The sequence below is a fragment of the Triturus cristatus genome, chromosome 11 (assembly GCF_964204655.1).
Source record: "Triturus cristatus chromosome 11, aTriCri1.1, whole genome shotgun sequence".
Lineage (NCBI taxonomy): Eukaryota > Metazoa > Chordata > Amphibia > Caudata > Salamandridae > Triturus > Triturus cristatus.
The window spans coordinates 1147334204-1147354580 of record NC_140594.1 but is presented as its reverse complement, the minus strand read 5'-3'; the positions used below and the strand labels follow the sequence as shown (position 1 = coordinate 1147354580).

General features: G+C 50.9%; 1 long non-coding RNA gene across 1 annotated transcript in view; it reads left to right on the top strand.

Annotated features, from left to right (window-relative positions):
• Positions 1-2231: 2231 nt before the first annotated feature.
• Positions 2232-20377, top strand: part of LOC146788611 (uncharacterized) — a 104021-nt gene continuing 85875 nt past the window's right edge. The window contains exon 1 of the long non-coding RNA XR_014970877.1: positions 2232-2314. This is a non-coding gene — a long non-coding RNA (uncharacterized LOC146788611). The remainder of the gene's footprint in view (positions 2315-20377) is intronic.

Below are 20377 nucleotides of genomic sequence, written 5' to 3'. Positions count from 1 at the left end.
AGGTACAAGGCCATGTAGCTCGTTAGTAGAAAGAGTCTTTGTTCGATGGAAAGGAGAAAGAAGGAGTAGACCTGAAGGGAGAGGATCGGAATGTAAAATTGCAACTCCTGGTACAGAGAAGGCCTGGGACCCAAGGTCGAATTCGTGAAAGAAAGAAGAGTCGATCCAAATGGAATTATACTGAAAGAAGAACCTGCCTGAAGGGGTGTGTTGAAGGGCGTATACAGTATTTTGGGGTTTTTGTATTAGGGACAGAGCCCCGTGGGTTGAGCAGACGAGACGTAGGAGAGGGACGGATAGGAGCGATTTAGATCGAGCTCTCAAATGGTGAAGACTTCTCAGGAAGTTTCACTGCTGACACCTTATATGAGATCCTTACCTGGAAAGGGAATGCTAAGTAGGTATGTCACCTTAGAGTAGAGTAGGGATAGAATTGATTTGATTGATGACTTTAAATGTTGATATTACGATTGCCATAGGGTATCTGATGCTCTTGGAAGCTGTAATTCTGTTTATCTTTAGTCGCATGCGAATGCTTCGCAGACTAGCTTTTTTATTAATCCCCATATATCTTTTGTGTTTGGTATTGAGTTGCCTATATATTCAGATGTTTTTGCTGATAATAAAAGGTCAACCTCCCAGATTATGAGTCTTCATTTCTGAGAATGTCCAATTGTGGTAGATACGACCTGATAATTGTGCTTCTTCCCTCTACGCTATTCTGCAAGTAAAAAGATCCTGGCGACCTGAGTAGGTTCTTGTAGATAATTAGATGAGGTCAAGAACCGGCATTCCCACGTGTGAATGCAGTAAAAAATGCGGGCTGACCGACAAAGTCACTGCAGGGGACCCTCATAAGAGGGTGGGCCCTTTAGTACCACAAGATGGCACACTGGGCAGCCTAGTGTCCAGAGACCCCTTTGGGGTCCCGCTCGTCACTTCCGGCCGGGGTCGGGTTTGGGGAGAGGTATGAATTCCTCCCCCGCCCCCCTGACGGCCTCTTTGTTCCCTCGCCCTGACGTTGATTGGGTCGTGCTGTGTGACTGCTGCGGATGCCAGAAGGTTAGTCGCCTGGCTCACTGTCCTGCATCCCCCACCTCCCTTCGGGGTCCCTCCGTAGGGCCATGCCCGGGAGGGGCCTCGTCTCATTCAGAGTCCCGGTCTGGCCCTCGCGTAGTTGCCTTTGCCGACTGTGGGAATGTTGATATAGGGGTGTGAGGGACAGGGCGGGAGGGTGTCCCACAGATAGGCCCGGCCGATGCAGGCCGTGGCTTCTGGTCACCGGTGGTTTCGCCTGCATGGCCCATCTCCCTCTCACCATCACCTTTTGGTTTACCATGAAGATAGGGAGGGTGGGGAGTCGGGCACTGTCAGTGGTGTACTTCGGCCCCACCAGGCCGCACAGTGTGGTAGCGGACCAGGCCCCAGCGCGGGGCAGGTTTGCCTAGGAGTTACAATTGAGGTGGGGCCCTGGCTCCATGGGGGGTGGTTTCCGCCAGTGGTCAGGGTGCCCGTGGCGTTCGGTGTAGGATGCACCCATCATCCCAAACCCCCCCCCTTGTCGCCCATTCTCGGTTGTAGCCATGTAGCGGGGTGGGGCACTGACTGAGTGGGTGTTTGGCAGGGGAGAGCGGGGGCCGAGGGGAGCAGGTGTACTTACATACAGGGTCGGCCCTTGGCCTTCCGGTGGCATGGAGGTGCAGTGCTCGCGAAGGTGCGAGCCCGGGTTTTCGGCCTGCGTAGGGACCCCCGAGTCCCCCCCACCTTTTTACTGCAGCGGGCTGTGGAGTCTGACTCTTGAACAGACGTTTCGGGTTTGGGTACCCGGGGTCAGTTTCCCTGTCCGGTACACCCTCCCCCCCCCCTTTCTAGCCGCTTGGAGCACTTAGCCTGCCTAGCTGGAGTTGGACTGTTATCGTTCGAGACAATTTTACTTCGGGGTATGAAAATTACTGTCTCGCTATGGGCCTCAAAGCGTACTCCCTCCGAACTACACGGAGCCTGCGAAACTGAGCGATTATGTGTTTATTTACAGCAGAGGCACATGCAGATTTACTAGCTAATGAGCAAGCCGATTTTTATCCAGCGTGCTAGGATTGGCTGAGGATACTCCAGTTCTAGGTCAGTTTACACATTAGAGTTCTTCCCACTGCCTGTCTACATCAAAGATATGCTCGACCAGTGGATTGGCTGTTGGGCGACCCGAAAGTTCTGAAATGCAGGAAAACATAATCCACTAAAAGAAAAACAACGGGAAACAGCCAGGCTGAATTCATCGTGATTTTTGTATGTAGTGGAGAAGTGGCTACCGCAGGTAATATGTGCTTGCAGTAGATCATCATGTAATTTTTAAAATACTGAAATATCTTTAGTTACACAGTATAGCCTCTGCACTTCGCAAACATGCAGTATGTTAACATTGAATCCCTGCACTTTACCATAGGACCGTAATCATTTTCGTCTCTTTTAATAAACAGCACGTTCATTTGTGCCGTGCATTTAAGTAAACCAGGGAATAATAAGGCATGGTCACATGCAGCGCGCATTAATTATGGTAAAATGTTCGAGCTCGAGCGCGCCACAGTGCTCGGGATATTGAAATACTTGGAATTGGAGAGCACCCGGTGATCGCTAATTTATGCTTGTCCGTGAGGAAGGAATGGTATGGGGTGGATAGGGTACGGCTATAAAACTTTAATTAGGGGAACGGGTGAACATATTATGTCACGTTTTTATATTCCGTATTGTATTGTTACTTGCCGGTTGCGTGAGAAGGTTTCGATGAGGTCAAATGGGCCCCGTTGAAAGGAAGTACATGCAAATACTATTCCTAGTGCGTAGATGGCAAGTTGGAATGACGGCTGTTTTAAACAAGCTCAGTTGCTGTTTGTTCAAACTTGATCGCGCCACAGTGCTCTGCAATTTTGAAATACCATGACTTGGTGAGCACACGGTCAGCGCTGATTTATGTTGTTCTTGAGGAAGGATTGTTATGGGAGGATTTGGTACCCATTTTATATCTTGGGATTATGTGGCACGGTCAACATATTATGTCATGGCTCTATATTATATGCACAAGAATAATGCTGCAAAGGCTCTGGTTATGGCCGGCAAAACGTTGGTCAGCCATGCTCGTGTTCCCTGCCACCTTCCATGCCGTGCAGCAGCAGGTTATGATGGCTCGGGTCCCTCGTGCTTTGGTTGTAATCGGCATGTTTCCCATATGTGTGGCAGACACGGGGGACCAGAGGGTGCTTGGCAGCTTGCAGAGAACTGGGAGCTGGGCGAGTGTGAGTGTTTGCAGGTGGTTGGCAGATCGACCGGGGGTACGTTGGTTACTTGTTTTGAAGTAGCGCTTCTCGCTTCTGTAACAGTATAGTTTTTAGGATAGCTGATGACCCCCGGAAGCACACACACACTATGTATCACTCTCTGGCCAGGCGTGGCCAGAGAGACTATAAATAAAAGGGCGGAGGTCGCTCGGGACCTTCTGGCCCAGACCAGCACACCTGCAGCACTGTGTGATTATTTCCCTGTCACTCCCAACACGTGGTCTGGTAGTAGTGTGGCCCCCTTCCACAAATAGCAGTGGTCCCTAGCGGACAGGCCTCCACACTGGTGACGAGGGTGGGCCCTCACCCAAATTGGCACACTTCTGCGAGTCGGAGACTCACCCTGTGGACAAGCGAGCGCACCGGAGCGTGCGCGAACTGGTGTCGCCTGAGCCGCTCATCTGCCGGTTACAGCCCTGCGGTCCTCAACACGTGCGGCAGGCGGAGGAAGTATCGCGCACGTCCGCGCGTGCTGGGAGAAGACACGTGTTCCAGCGGCACGGTGCTAGCGCACAGATCAGACCGTCGCCGGAAGGCCGGTAAGAGAGAAGCAGACACGTGCGCTGCTGAGCGTCCATGCGGCATGCTTCGGGACAAGCATTGTGAAGTCTCCCCTCAACGCAACAAGCATTGGCTAATTTAAAGGGAACGCATGGCTGGCATAAACCCATAAAGGCTCGGGGCTGTGAATAAGCACTGGCAAAAGCAAGGGGCATGCTTCTCCATCGCTTCCAGTGGGCGGCCATACAATATACCAGGGCATACTCACGGTGATGTTTGTCTGCAGACACCACAGAGGGGATAAGACAGGCATCCACACAAGCGAAACGCTAAACAAGCATTGGCTACAACGACCGTCACTGGCTGTGAGTGGTGCACCACGCTTCCAACACAATACGGAGGGGAGCGCGGCACGCGCTACATCGCGCTGTCAGAGGATTAGGCCAGAGTGCTGGAAGTAGCGCGACGGATTGGTGAGCAGCCGACATGGAGGACCAGGCGGTGGCAGGAACGAGCCAGCAACCAGTGACCCCTGCACCTCTAGCGACGCCAACACACTCGCAAGTGAGCGCGCTGCCCCCATTCAGCGAGCTAATTGACCCCGCAACGGCGTCCCCAAGATGGAAGGTATGGCTGAGTCGTCTCGACAACTATTTCATAGCAACGAGGGAAACCGATGACAAAGTCAAAAGATCGCTGTTATTACACTTCGCAGGGGATGAAATATACAAACTGTTTGCACACCTGCCGACACTGGGCCGGCAACAGACTACGACGCAGCAGTCAGAGCATTGAATGCGCATTTTGATCCTCAGCTTAACCCTGAGCACGGCAGCGCGAAGGGGAATCTATGGATGCATTCTACGCCCGTCTTCAAGAACTAGCTAGCACATGCACGGAGGATGACCCAGTGAAGGAAGCCCGGGCACAACTAATTTAAGGGTGCCGAAACAAAACATTGAGGACTCTGATCCTCCGTCAACCTCGCATCTCACTAGAGGACATCCTCATCCTAGCTAGATCACACAAACTGTCCGATGTTCGCGCGTCAGCAATGGAGGCGGCTCTTCATACCGCAACAGAACAGACAGTAACTGTCAAGACTGAGAGAGCTGATGTGCTCCGCACAGTGCCGCGGGGAGCCCGTGGAAGATGGCCTACCAGAACACCACGAAGATCACAATGTGGATACTGTGGAAAAGATGAACATTCCCAAGATAGCTGCCCAGCGAGGGGAAAGACGTGTACCAAGTGTGGCATCCCCAATCACTTCGCAAGTGTATGTCGAGGAGGGGCAAGACCGAGAGCGTCGTCAGGAAGAAAAACACCTTACAGACAGGTGAAACAATTGTCACTAGAAGAACCGACTCAAACACAACCACAAAGCTCCGGATCTGGGCATCGGCGATACTTAGAGGACTCCGCATCTGACGAAGAAGAAGAGTGCCATTTTGTGTCATTTATAAATGACCTGAAGCGACGGCGTCGCCCACAGCCAACCTGTGAATTCACAATTGCTGGGACACCAGTCACTGCCCTGATAGACACAGGGGCATCCATAAACGTCATGGGATTCCAGCACTACCAGGCACTCAAATCTAAACCTCAGCTGACACCGTTGAAGGTGAAGATCCTCACATATGGGAGCCAGGTGCCGCTCCCACTGAAAGGGAAAATAACAGTAGCTGTTCAGTCAGAAGATCAGGAGGTCACCACGACGTTCCATGTGGTAGACAAAGAAGCTGATATCTTATTCGGGCGTCACACGGCCGAAGACCTCAATCTAGTCACATTCGCCAATGCCGTGAAGACAACACCAACAGAAGACATCCTAGTCCAGTTCCCGCAGCTATTTCAAGGATTAGGTAATATAAAACGGCCTCCTATAAAATTACATATTGACACAGCAGTAAAGCCGATAGCCCTACGACACCGAAGGATACCCTTCCATATGAGACCACTAGTTGAACAAGAACTGTTAAAGCTTGAACAACAGGGAGTCATAGAGAAAGTGTCGGGGCCGACTCCGTGGGTGTCCCCGATGGTGATTGCTGAGAAACCTCGCCAACCTGGGAAAATCCGAATATGCATTGATATGAGGATGCCCAACCAAGCCATCAAGAGGGAACGACACCTGACGCCCACAGTTGATGATATCCTAGCCGACCTGAATGGCTCACAATGGTTTTCCAAGCTAGATTTGAATGCTGGATACCACCAGCTGAAGCTGGACAAAGACAGCAGATACATAACTACATTCTCGACGCACCTGGGCCTGCGGAGATACAGGCGATTGAACTTTCGAATATCCTCCGCTGCGGAGATATTCCAGAATGCCGTAAAAGAAGTACTGACAGGGTTGCAAGGAGTCATGAATGTAAGTGACGACATCCTAATACACTCAGCGACACTGGAGAAACACCACCGCAGACTGAAGGCAACCTTAAAGCGGCTGGTCGAGCATGGGGTGACACTGCATAAAGAAAAGTGCCAGTTCTTCCAGCGCTCCATTGAATTCTTCGGATATGTATTTGGTCCGGAGGGAGTGTAAGTTGACCCGAAGAAGTCAGAAGCAATTCAACTAGCGCCAGCACCCAACACCTCCTCGGAGGTGAGGAGCTTTATGGGCATGGCCACGTACTGTGGGAGATTCATCCCAAACTTAGCAATGATCGCTGAACCTCTGTGCCTTCTAACAAAAAAAGACGCTGTGTGGCAATGGATCAAAAGAGAAGAGGAGGTCTTTCAAAAGATCAAATCAGCCTTGCTAGCCAGTACAACGATGGCATACTTCGACATCAACCGGCAGACAGAACTAATAGTGGATGCCAGCCCTGTAGGACTGGGGGCGGTGTTGACCCAAGAAACTGAACCAGGGACCTGGGTACCATTAGCGTTCGCCAGCAAAGCACTCACAGCGACCAAAGCTAGGTACTCCCAAATTGAGCGAGAGGCCCTCGCCATCAAATGGGCATGTAACCATTTTCACTTGTATGTCAGTGGGCACCCGTTCCGAGTGGTGACAGATCACCAACCACTCCTACCACTGTTCCGAGGAACAGCGCCACATCTCCCACCACGAATTGAACGATGGGCAATACAACTTCAACATTACCAGATGGAACTAGTATACCGCCCTGGCGCCAAAAACCCAGCTGATTTTCTATCTCGACACCCGGCACAACAGGAGATGTAAATCAAGAACGAAAAACCGAAGAGTTCGTAAACATGGTATCACAATGGGCTTGCCCTCAGGCGATTTCAAGAGAAGAAGTAACGTCACACATGGAATCGGACATGGTCCTCAAAAGAACAGTAGACGCAATAACGAGGGGATCATGGGATGGTTTTCTCCACAATGTCCAAGGGTGGAATGAAACAGAAAGAACACGTCTGGGGAAAATATGGAGAGTACGGAACGAACTAAGCAAGACAGAAAGTGGCATCCTGCTACGAGGGTCACGGATTGTCATCCCTCAGAACCTGCAAGACCGAGTCACTGTCCTGGCACATGAAGGTCACCAGGGCACTGGAAGAATGAAGTCCCGACTGCGGGAGAAACTATGGTGCCCCGGGCTAGAGGAAGCCGTGGACAGAGCAGTCAGAAACTGCCGAGCATGCCAACTGACCGGAAATGCAGAAGCACCGGCCCCGGTGATCACGGAAGACCCTGCCCCAGCTCCTTGGTCGTGGGTGAGCCTGGACTTCGGGAGTTTCCCAGATGGGAGAGTCACCGCAGTACTAGTGGACAGTTATTCAAAATATCCCTGTGTTGAAATCCTACCATCCACAGCATTTAACCATCTAGCCCCGGCTCTCCTGAAAATATTTGCACTTTTTGGCCTACCACAGTCCATCAAGACGGACAATGGACCTCCATTCCAGGGAGGTGAATTTAAGGAATTCCTATCCAGACTGGGAATAAAACACCACTGCATAACTCCACAATGGCCTCAAGCTAACGGCGAGGCGGAACGATTTATGCGGACCATTAACAAAATCTTGCGCATAGCTGTAGCGGAACAAACAGATCCGGAAGTAGAACTTCAAAAGTTTCTGCGAGAGTATCGCAGCACACCGCACTGCACAACCCAGAGAACCCCATGGTCGCTGATGCTAGCCGGACCTCGGCGGGACAGTTTTCCAGTGTCTGATAGCTGGGAGCCAGAGCCGTACAACGCATCAGCGACGCAGCGCCGAAGAACCATGACCAATGAGAAAGCAAGCCAACGGAGGAGAGCAAAAAGCCGTACTCTGAGGCCAGGGTGTAGGGTACTAATAAAGAACCGAAGAAGTGGAGGAAAATTCAGAACGCCCTATGAAGACGGTCCATGGTTGGTGCAGGAGGTCAGAGGAACAGCAGTAACGGTGGAACGGAATGGAGAAGTTGTAACCAGAAACATCTCATGGTTCAAAGAAATTCCGGAGGCAGAACAGGAAAGTCGGGCGTCTGGACATGCACCAAGTATAGATATGACCCTGAATGAATCAAGAGTAACTTGCACCGATGAACCACAACAAAGTTCACAACCTACAAGGGGAGAAGTAGAGACCGACGTGCCAGGGCTAACCGGCGAAGCTGGAACCGTTAGTCCCACCAGAGGGATGAGCACAGTGCGACACAGATACAACCTGCGTCCCAACCCGCGGCCGAATAGCCAACTAACGGAATTCGCATGGAGTGCACAGGTTGGCCGGAAAAGAAAAGAACTGATTTGGAATGGGATGTAACGGTCTAGTTGTTGCAATAGCTGATGACCCCCGGAAGCACACACACACTATGTATCACTCTCTGGCCAGGCGTGGCCAGAGAGACTATAAATAAAAGGGCGGAGGTCGCTCGGGACCTTCCGGCCCAGACCAGCACACCTGCAGCACTGTGTGATTATTTCCCCGTCACTCCCAACATGTGGTCTGGTAGTAGTGTGGCCCCCTTCCACAAATAGCAGTGGTCCCTAGCGGACAGGCCTCCACAGCTTCACATGACCGGTACTTTTTTCTCACTGGTTCTTTAGTCCGTCACTTCTTGTGGGCCTATTTCTCAGAGGCTGAGCTAGATGTTGAGCTATAATTCGGCTGGAATGTTCATGTCTGTGATAGGCCGGGCCGATAAAGTTTTGTTTTGAAAGTCTTTCAGGTCAGCATTCGGCTGAGTTTAATAGCTGTTAATTAATAGGCTGAGGTGAGTTTAGAACCCTGCAAATGTACAGCACTAAGGGCCCTCCCGTGATGGTGCTTTTCAGCGGTGGTACGATAGCCATAAGGGTTTTGTTCTCCACTTGGGCATCGTCTGATAGCTTCTTTGCTCGATTATGCGCACGAGAAAGTGTCTCTGGAGTCGGTGAATTAACACTTGTCACCCGGAAATCATGAAAATGTCACTTATAGCAATCCATTACTTTGGCAGCTATCAACATTGCATTTGATCCCATATCTCGTTATTCACAGTGAAGGACTGACTAGGACTGTGACTGACACAGTTATCACATGAGCTATATTGAAAAGATCTGTATACTGCATTTGGTAATATTGTGTTAATAATGGGCATCCTGCAATGATACTCGGTGTATTGTACGTTTGGCGAATTTCAGGCGTCACAACCACCTACGGTGTTGGCGGTGCTCGAGCAGCCCTCTGGTTGGGTGCCATGAGGGGAACAGTGCCTGCTGCCCAAGCCATTCGTATAGTTTTGGGGCCTGGATTAGAGTGAAGGTCACACTAGCACAAATATAGGGTAGTAGTTGCATTGGCACCAGGATTAGCAGCATGGCAGGAGCAACATAGGGGGCAAACTGAAGTGGCCATCTGCCTGAGTCTTGGCAGATAGTTGCAGGGTCAGCATTTGGGAGGTTACACTTGGAGAGCCAATGGGGTTTGATCTCGCACTATACAATGGATGGAACACCAGTTGCTGTCGACAGGCCTAAGCGCAAAGATTTGTAGCAAATTTTAGCCACGGCACTTGCCAGCGGTTCTTTCGTTTATGTCGCACCTGCTCACATGGGGCGGGAGATGCACCAATTTTGCAGGCTGTGGCTCACATCCATAGTAGTTATGCAGCCTGAGGAGTCTGGGGGCGCCAACACCACAGAGCTACATGAGCAGGCAACACTGATATAAGTTAGGAGGAATACATAGCAAGTACCTGGCCATATATTCCTAAGCGCTCAGGATGTTGAGCCTTTGCACACCATAAGATAGTCACCAGCGGGGAACAGGCTATTGGGTATGGCTTGCCAGGACATTCACACACATCATACATTCTGGATTATCTATAAAAGATAAATACTGTAACCACGGGTTGGAGGGTACATTTGGCGGCAGTCACACTTCATCAGGCATGTCTTGCTTCCATTTTACGCCACACTACTTTCAAACTTCACCAGCCGCCACTGTACTTAATTGTCATTATCCAGTCCATTTTGGATCATGGTACTAACCTTGTGCTCCTCCACATGACTATGTGTCCTCTAATATTTCAATAAATCGTCATGCTTTAATAATAGCTCCCTTTTCCCGAATGACTGCATGCCGTTCCAGTTGTACATTGCATTGGACCTATGGGCTTGTGATATAAAATGAATCTGAAGAATTTTATAATGCGCAGATTTGACCCAAAGGCATCAGAGTGTTGCAGTATTTTTATCAAAGCTGAGCGCGTTTTTGTTGAGTTAAGTTTGATGTTAAGTTATCGTAGCGCAGCAAATGCTGAGGTTCGGCTGGCGATGCAGATGTGACTGGTGTTGCCTGGGCGCACATTGATTAATACCTCCTCTCTGTTGGCAATGCACAGCCGTCTTCAGGATGCTTGGGGGGCTCTGGCGCGTTTTAACACTGCAATTTTGGAAGGTTTGAGGTCAGGAGTGCATACTCGTGCACAACAGCATCAGCTTTGAATTTGATACAGTCCAGCTCTTTCAGGCCCACCTTGGGAAGAGCTACTGACGGCTCGAGCATACACTTCCAATTTCTAAATGTGTTTCCATACAATATTCGTGGATGGTGATGTGTTTGCAATACGGTAACACAGCAGCAGCTCACTAATAGTAATGAAAATAATAGGTGACTCTACCAACTAGCATATAGGAGGTTCTGTTTTGATATAAAAGAAACCTTTTAGTGATGTTGTACGGGTGGAACACATGGCCTAAGCGGCGCAGGTTGAAGCTTTGCAGGGAGGCATACTGGGCTCGATAATCTGAATGCTGTGGGTCGGAAGTGCGACCATTGGTGTTAGTTTCGCTCTCACAGGTTGAGAAGAATAAAAAGAGACTTGGACGGTGCCAATTTTGGCCCTTGGCTAGGTGCACTGGTAAGCTTTTACCTAGACAGTCTTTATTTAGTGGTTATTCAGGTACTAAAGTAGGGATTCCTTTTGCAGTATTCACTTGCCGGGAAGTGCGTAGGGAGGATATAATAGTTACCCTAGCTGCACAACATGTATATACATTTGTATAGGGCGCTTGTTAAAAGCTTCCTAGGTCCAACGAGTGCCAGGCAGGCGGGGACGACTTGTACAAGAGATAAACATGAGTAGTTACTCAACACGGTGTTAGAAGAGATGTTGCCTAAGCGGAACTCAAACTGTCCTTAAATGCATGATGGAGAAGCTTGCGGCCAGGCAGTGGGCTTGTCCAACTAATGTGAAATTGTTAAGGGTTGCAAGCATGCACCAAGAGATGGATCCTCGAGACCATCCAGGACAGACAAAAACACCCGCCCTATAGCCAGGGAGCCAGGCATTTGCGGTAGCTGCCAGCTAATTTGTGGGTTGCGGTGCAATAAGCTGAGGGGAACATGGGGTCAAAGCATAATTTAGCTACAATGACTGAAGAAGTTTTGGCGTTCCCACTGTCCAAGAAGGGTCAAGTATTTGTTCATGTTGTTCCCCCTTTTACCCGGCAAGTACACAAGGGCACCCAAGCTTATGTCACATATCCCATGGCAGGATAGTCACCAAAAGGGGGGAATGGCCATTGACATGCCTTGCCAGGACAGGGATAGCCACTCACACTAACTGGAGTCTCTAGGGGAGATAAATGTTAGAAACACAGACTGGGGTGTGCTGGGCCCAAAAACCCTCACCAAAGCTGCGGTGGCATCAGGCTGTCAGGTGTCTTTGAGGGACGGGCAAGGGCTTTAAAGGGCCATAGTGGGTGACACAGTATTTGCAGGTATACAGAAGGGTCAAAGCGGATCCACCAAAGGGACTACAGCGAAACATGTGACACAAAATCTTGTAGTCCGACACCATTACTGGTGTAAGTATCAAGGGTCACAGGTGATAGCAGGGACCGGGCATCTGTGACCAGTCGAAGGTTCAGCAAGCAGGGTGGGCTGCGTAAGTTGTCACTTCACGAAAGGGTGCAGTGCCTATTAACAGGGCACAATACACTTATCCCCTCTAACCTGTTGTGACACCATTACTTTGTGCACCAGGGATACATTGAAAAGAACTATGAAATTGTCTGGTCAATGTGGCAAAGTAATGCACCCTAGAAGAAGACCACGAAGACCACACGGTGCAAATTGGCAACCAGTTGGGGACAGGTGAACTTCAGTGGTCTGAAATCACCCTCGGCTCCCGTGGCATGGAGCTCGGTTGGCGGAGGCGAGGGAGCCTGCGCACATGAGGTGCATCTGCGCTATGCGTTAATTCACTGAGCAGAGGGGATTTGGCTTCATTAGAGAAGGGTTGCTACACGCCAAATTCACAGGGTGCTTTGAGGACGATGGGATACATCTCTCCAGAATAGTCAAGGCTTGTTCCTCCTGGACCTAGGGGAGGCCCTGGAAATAGCGGGATGTAAGTAGGAGCGCCGGCCCTGGTGGGGGGCCCTGGCAGCGACGGTCGCCACACCCAGGGCTGCGGCGGAGTTACATGGCGATCCAGAGGCGGAAAGGTACTCAGGGGTACTCTCTTCAGGAGCACAAAGGGTGCTGAGGCTGAATATCCCCAGGAAGTCTGTGCGGTGGACCCTGGGGTGCGACGGTGCCCCATCTGTCCTACGGGCGGTTGGAAACCTGTACAACCGGGGGTCGCTTGAACGCTCCGCCCCTCGTAGGGGGGGGGCGTGAGTTGTATGGTGGACCAATGGTTCACCGGAAGTGGGAGGGGCTATCCCCTCACCACAACCGCTAAGCACCGATTGGCTAAGACCACAATGCAAGTTGGCCCATCAGGTGGTAGGCCGCGAGGGGCGGCTTGACTTTGGATCACCTGTAAGATAACCCACCGTGTTGGCATATTTGGTATGCTAATAAACCTGCAGAAAGTTTCTCCACCAAAAAGTTGTCTTGTCTGCTTATTTATGCTACCTGTATGTTGCTGCGGGACGCCTGGTGAGTGTGGCCGATATTGGCACTATGACTGGAACGAGCCAAAACCCAGTAAACATTTTCAATTCTTCCTAATTCCGGTGAAAAAGGCTATGAATGTTACATGAACATTTACCCTACGAGCTGCCGAAGATCACGCTGTCGGCCTCTCTCGGAGCCGTGATTCACAGCGGGGCTCCTGGCTGTACCTGTAATGAGTGCCTTTGTGTTTCAGCAGCGTCTTCACTCAGTCAGCTTCTGACATCAGGGCGCGGAAGGCGCCTAGAAGGCCCTGCAGTCTGTCTGCATTCACTCCTAGGGTAAGAGAGCAAAGGGCGGGGGTGGGGGTGAGGCATCACAGAGAGCAGAAGGCGCCTAGAAGGCCCTGATGTCTGTCTGCATTCATTCCTAGGGAGATAGAGCTACAGGTGGGGTATCCCAGAGAGCAGAAGGCGCCTAGAAGGCCCTGCTGCTGTCTGTCTGTATTCATTCCTAGGGAGAGAGAGCAAAGGGCGGGGGTGGGGCATCACAGAGAGTAGAAGGCACCTAGAAGGCCTTGCTGCTGTCTGTCTGCATTCATTCCTAGGGAGAGAGAGCAAAGGGCGGGCGTGGGGCATCACAGAGAGCAGAAGGCGCCTAGAAGGCCCTGATGTCTGTCTGCATTCATTCCTAGGGCGATAGAGCAATGGGCGGGGGCGGGGCATCACAGAGGGCAGAAGGGCGCCTAGAAGGCCCTGCTGCTGTCTGTCTGCATTCATTCCTAGGGAGATAGAGCTAAGGGTGGGGTGGGGCATCCCAGAGAGCAGAAGGCGCCTAGAAGGCCCTGCTGTCTGTCTGTCTGCATTAATTCCTAGGGAGATAGAGCAAAGGGCGAGGGTGGGGGTGGGGCATCACAGAGAGCAGAAGGTGCCTAGAAGGCCCTGCTGTCTGTCTGTCTGCATTCATTCCTAGGGAGAGAGAGCAAAGGGCGGGGGTGGGGCATCACAGAGAGTAGAAGGGCGCCTAGAAGGCCCTGCTGCTGTCTGTCTGCATTCATTCCTAGGGAGATAGAGCTAAGGGTGGGGGTGGGGCATCCCAGAGAGCAGAAGGCGCCTAGAAGGCCCTCATGTCTGTCTGTCTGCATTCATTCCTAGGGAGAGAGAGCAAAGGGCGGGGGTGGGGCATCACAGAGAGCAGAAGGCGCCTAGAAGGCCCTGATGTCTGTCTGCATTCATTCCTAGGGAGATAGAGCTAAGGGTGGGGGTGGGGCATCCCAGAAGGCAGATGGCGCCTAGAAGGCCCTGCTGCTGTCTGTCTGTATTCATTCCTAGGGAGCTAGAGTAAAGGGCGGGGTGGGGGTGGGGCATCACAGAGAGCAGAAGGCACCTAGAAGGCCCTGCTGCTGTCTGTCTGCATTCATTCCTAGGGAGAGAGAGCAAAGGGTGGGGGTGGGGCATCACAGAGAGCAGAAGGCACCTAGAAGGCCCCTAGAAGGCCCTGATGTCTGTCTGCATTCATTCCTAGGGAGATAGAGCTAAGGGTGGGGTATCCCAGAGAGCAGAAGGCGCCTAGAAGGCCCTGCTGCTGTCTGTCTGTATTCATTCCTAGGGAGCTAGAGTAAAGGGCGGGGGTGGGGCATCACAGCGAGCAGAAGGTACCTAGAAGGCCCTGCTGCTGTCTGTCTGCATTCATTCCTAGGGAGAGAGAGCAAAGGGTGGGGGTGGGGCATCCCAGAGAGCAGAAGGCGCCTAGAAGACCCTGCTGCTGTCTGTCTGTATTCATTCCTAGGGAGCTAGAGTAAAGGGCGGGGGTGGGGGTGGGGCATCACAGAGAGCGGAAGGCGCCTAGAAGGCCCTGCTGCTGTCTGTCTGCATTAATTCCTAGGGAGCTAGAGTAAAGGGTGGGGGTGGTGGTGGGGCATCACAGAGAGCAGAAGGCGCCTAGAAGGCTCTGCAGTCTGTCTGCATTCATTCGTAGGGAGAGAGAGCAGAGGGTGGGGGGGGGAATCACAGAGAGCAGAAGGCATCAAAAGGCCCTGCTGCTGTCTGTCTGCATTCATTACTAGGGAGAGAGAGCAAAGGGCGGGGGTGGGGGTGAGGCATCACAGAGAGCAGAAGGCGCCTAGAAGGCCCTGCTGCTGTCTGTCTGCATTCATTACTAGGGAGACCGAACAAAGACCGGGGGTGGGGCATCATAGTTTGGACACTAGCTAATCTCTATGTGCACTCTTTAATCTGAAAAGGAGAATGCCGGCACTTCAAAGTACTTTTAATACATTTAATGAGAGAGTACCAGCACTTCTCAGCACTGCTGCTATACATTCAATGGAAGAGTACCTGCACTTCTCAGCACTGCTGCTATACATTCAATGGGAGAGTACTTGTACCTCTCACTACTTGTAATACATTAAATGAGAGAGTACAGTCACTTCTTGGCACTGCTGCAATACATTTATTAAGAAAATACCTGCACTTATCAGTACTTGCAATACATTAAATGAGAGAGTACCAGCACTTCTTGGCACTGCTGCAATATATTTAATGAGTTAGTGCCGGCACTTCTCAGCACTGTTGCTATTCATTTAATGAGAGAGTACCTGCACTTCTCAGCACTGCCGCTATATATTTAATGAGGGAGTACCTGCACTTCTCAGCACTGATGCTATACTTTTAATTAGAGAGTACCTGCACTTCTCAGCACTGCTGCAATAAATTTAATGAGAGAGTACAGGCACTTCTCAGCAGTGCTGCAATACATTTAATGAGAGAGTACTGGCACTTCTCAGCACTGCTGCAATTCATTTAATGAGAGAGTACAGGCACTCTCAGCACTGCTGCAATACATTTAATGAGAGAGTACCTGCACTTCTCAGCACTGATGCTATACATTTAATTAGAGAGTATCTGCACTTCTCAGCACTGCTGCAATACATTTAATGAGAGAGTACCGGCACTTCTCAGCACTGCTGCTATACATTTAATGAGAGAGTACCTGCACTTCTCAGCAGTGCTGCAATACATTTAATGAGAGAGTACTGGCACTTCTCAGCACTGCTGCAATACATTTAATGAGAGAGTACAGCACTTCTCAGTACTGTTACAATACATTTAGGGAAAGAGTACAGGCACTTTTCAAGCACAGACAGGTACTCAGAAGAGTGAGCACCAGCACTTCGACATTTCCATTGAAAGTACTGGTAATGCTTAGAGACTCGAATCCAGAAAGAAAACAGGTTATAATATATGGAAGATTTATTTTACATCAAGTCAATATGAGAACATAGTCTGGGATATTCCAGGGATCAGTACTTACCAGAGGGGTGGAAATAGTTTTAATTTATTAGCTGCAAATCAAGGGCCATATTTAAGAGCCCATTGCGTCTCCCTAGCGTTACATTTTGTGATGCTTCAGCCGAGCAGACTAGCAAATCATATTTGTGAGACCACGCAAACCAACCTTGCGTGGCTTTGAACGGTCTCATAGATATGGAGTGAGGCAAGGCAGCACAAATCACTACGTTGTGTTAATCTTTGCTGGGGAGTCATTCCATGGGGGTTGTGGTGGGTGTTCTCACACAACACCCATGGATTTTGATGTTTCCCCATATTTACAAGAGCATGTAAACCAGAGGAAGAGCCACAACCTTACACCTCCCGAGGTGAGGCGCAATGAGGAGAAATAACTTTATTTCTCCTTGTTTATTCCTCTTTTATGTGGGCTCCATTCGGCAGCACACATGGAAAGACAAAAATGCCTCAATGGATTGTTTCTGTGCAGAAAGGTGCCCCTTCCTACGCTTAAATAATCCTGTTGACAACACAGGCACCCTTGCACCATGGTGAAAGGGTGCCTGTGTGGCGCTAGGCTACCATAACGGCGCCAGCGCAGGGGGAAAGAACAGGAATGCACTATATTGGATAAATACGGTGCATCCCTGCCCTTCCACTTTGATGTAGGACAGGGCAGCACAGTGATTAGCTGCGCTGCCCCGCTCCAAACCTCCATAATTGAGGCCTCAAGGGCCTCATTTACGAGTTTGTGATGCAAGTCACTTTGCTGCGCTGCATCAAAAGGGAAGGGCGGGAATGCGTTGTATTTATGATATACAGTGCACTTCTGTCCTTTCAGCCAGCCCCGGCGCACATATTGGTGCCTAGCGTCAAAGCCCTTTCCAATGGTACCCCCCCAGTGGATCCACCCACTAGACACCAGGGAGGGGGGAGCGGCCCCTTGGGCAAGGGCCTTTGCTCCCCCCAACTGACGTTGGCACCATTTAGTCTTTTTGCCGCCCCTGGGGGGCATATGGGGGCATTAGCCCCCAATCTGCCCCCCAGGGGGGTAAAAAGCCCACTAGACACCAGGGAATTAGAAAAAAAAAATAGGGGTGGGGGCTGCCCAAAACAGGCAGGCCCACGACCCCCCCCCCCCAATTACTACAGTCTTTCTGCCCCCCGGGGGGCAGATGGGGCATTGGCCCCTAATCTGCCCCTTCGGGGGGGCAGTAAGCCCACTAAACACCAGGGATTAGTTTTTAGTTTTTTTTTAGGGTGGGGGCTGCCCGCAACGGGCACGCCAATGCCCCCACCCACCCGCCACCATTACAGCCTTTCTGTCCCCCCTGGGGAGCAGATGGGGCATCGGCCCCCAATCTGCCCCCCGGGGGGGGCAAAAAGCCCACTAGACACCAGGGAATATTAAAAAAAAAAAATATAGGGGTGGGGGCTGCCCAAAACGGGCAGGCCCATGCCCCCACCCCACCCCCCAATTATCACAGTCTTTCTGCCCCCCGGGGGGCAGATGGGGCATTGGCCCCTAATCTGCCCCTTCGGGGGGGCAGTAAGCCCACTAAACACCAGGGATTAGTTTTTAGGTTTTTTTTAGGGTGGGGGCTGCCCGCAACGGGCACGCCAATGCCCCCACCCACCCGCCACCATTACAGCCTTTCTGTCCCCCCTGGGGGGCAGATGGGGCATTGGCCCCCAATCTGCCCACTGGGGGGGGCAAAAAGACCACTAGACACCAGGTAATTTTACAAAAAATAAAAATAGGGGTGGGGGCTGCCCAAAACGGGCAGGCCCATACCCCCACCCCACCCCACCCCCCAATTATTACAGTCTTTCTCCCCCCCGGGGGGGCAGATGGGGCATTGGCCCCTAATCTGCCCCTTCGGGGGGGGGGCAGAAAGCCCACTAATCACCAAGGATTTTTTTGGCGCAATTGTTTTTAGGGTGTGGGCTGCCCGAAACGGGCACGCCAATGCCACCACCCTCCCCCCCACAAAAATGAGTCTTTCTGCCCCCAGGAGACAGATGGGAGCTGTAGCCCCCAATCTGGCCCCCCCTGGGGGCGCAGAATGCCCACCAGAAACCATGGATTTTTTTGTTTTATTAGTGTAGGGGTAGGGGCTCCCCAAAATGGGCATCACAATACCCCACCCCACCCCCAGAGAAATTCCAGTCTTTCTGCCCCCCCCCGGGAGGGCAGATGGTGGCAGTGGCCCCTGATCTGCCCCCTGGGGGGGCAGAAAGCCCTCTAGGCGCCAGCGAGTACGCAGGCTTTTTTTATGCATGGGGGCTGCCCAAAATGGTCATACCAATGCCCACACCCCCACAAAAAATAGCCACAGTCTTTCTGCCCCTTTAGGGGCATATCAGGGTGAAACCCCCTTCCCCGATTCCCCGCCAAGGCGGCAGAAAGCCCACTGGGCTCCGAATTATTTTTAGCAATGTGCATACCTGAGGATTTTGGGCCCTAGCGCAGCTAGCACGTAGGCAAACCTGTACATTTTTTTAAACTAGACACCGAGGGGAATCCTGGATGGGGTGACTTCACTGTCTTTCAACAGGTTCTGTTACCCAGAATCCATTGCAAACCTAAAAATGTGTCCAAAATAACACATTTTCCTCACATTTCTGTGGTGGAAAGTTCTGGAATCTGCGTGGGTCCACAAAATTCCACCCACCCTGCGTTCTCCAAAGTCTTCAGAGAAAAATGGTGCCTCACTCGTGTGGGAGGCCCATGTACCCGCGACAGGCAAGGGCCCAAAACGTATTGAGGCGACATGAAAATTGTCTACCTCAAAACGACCTAGTTTTGCAAGGGGGGTCACCTGGGTTTTTGGCCCGGTGCTCGGCGGGTGGGGGCCAGTTTTTAGCCCCTGGGGGCCGTTTTTGTTACAGGGCCGTTTTTGCAAAATCGGCCCTGTAGCAAAATCGGCTGAAAACCGGCCCTGGCAAAGAGCTCAGCGGCACCCCCCCTCCCCCCGCGCGAGGGGGGGTGGGGGGGCGGCTGAGCACTTTGCCAGGGCCGGTTGTGGTTCCCAGTCCGGCCCTGGCAGAAAGGCAGCAGAGCACTTTTCTAAGAGCCTTAGGAGTTTGGCCGTATCACAAATGCCATAGGCTAAGCCTTTTTTGGGCTATTTGGGGTAGTGCATGCTTAGGCCCCTGTAACATTTTGACCACATAAGGTATCCATGCCAAATTTGCGTCCTTTTCTTCCAACATCATGGGGCTTCTAAAGGTACCCAGGGTTTGTGGATTCCCCTAGAGGGGTCCCAGAAATTAGCCAAAATACAGCAATTATTTTTTTTTTTTAGTTAAAATTGGAAAAATGGGCTGCAAATGAAAGCGTCTGGGTTTTTCTCTGCAAATGGTATCAAAAAAGGGTTTGTGGGGCTGAAATCACCATTTTCCCAGCTTTTAGGGAATGACAGACTTTTGTCAGAAAACCAACATTTTTTACACAGTTTTGGCATTTGTCTGGGACATAGGCTATTTTTGCCATTTTTTGTGCTTTCAACCTCCTTCCAGTTAATGGTAGAAATGGGTGTGAAAGCAATAATGGATCCTTGAAAGCTCTGCATTTTAGAAAAGTAGATAAAATTCTGAATTCAGCAAGGGGTCATTTTTGTAGCTCCATCAAGGTTTCTTTATAGAAACTAACAGGTAAATATAGGAAACATTGAAAATTAGTTGAAAAAAACAGCCTTTTGTGTAAACGTTTTTACCTGTAACTTCTTTTAATTATGACAGCTCTTTGAAAGCAATGTACCGTTACATCTGCTGGACCTTCCTGGTTGTGGGGATATATAGGACTTGTAGGTTCACCAAGAACCCGACGAACCCAGAGTTAAAAAATGAGCAGCAATTTACAATGGTTTTTTATTATGTTCCGGGTATATAGCAATTATTGTGGGAAAATGTATACATGGAAAAATCGGTATGAGAGACACCTATCTATTTCTACAA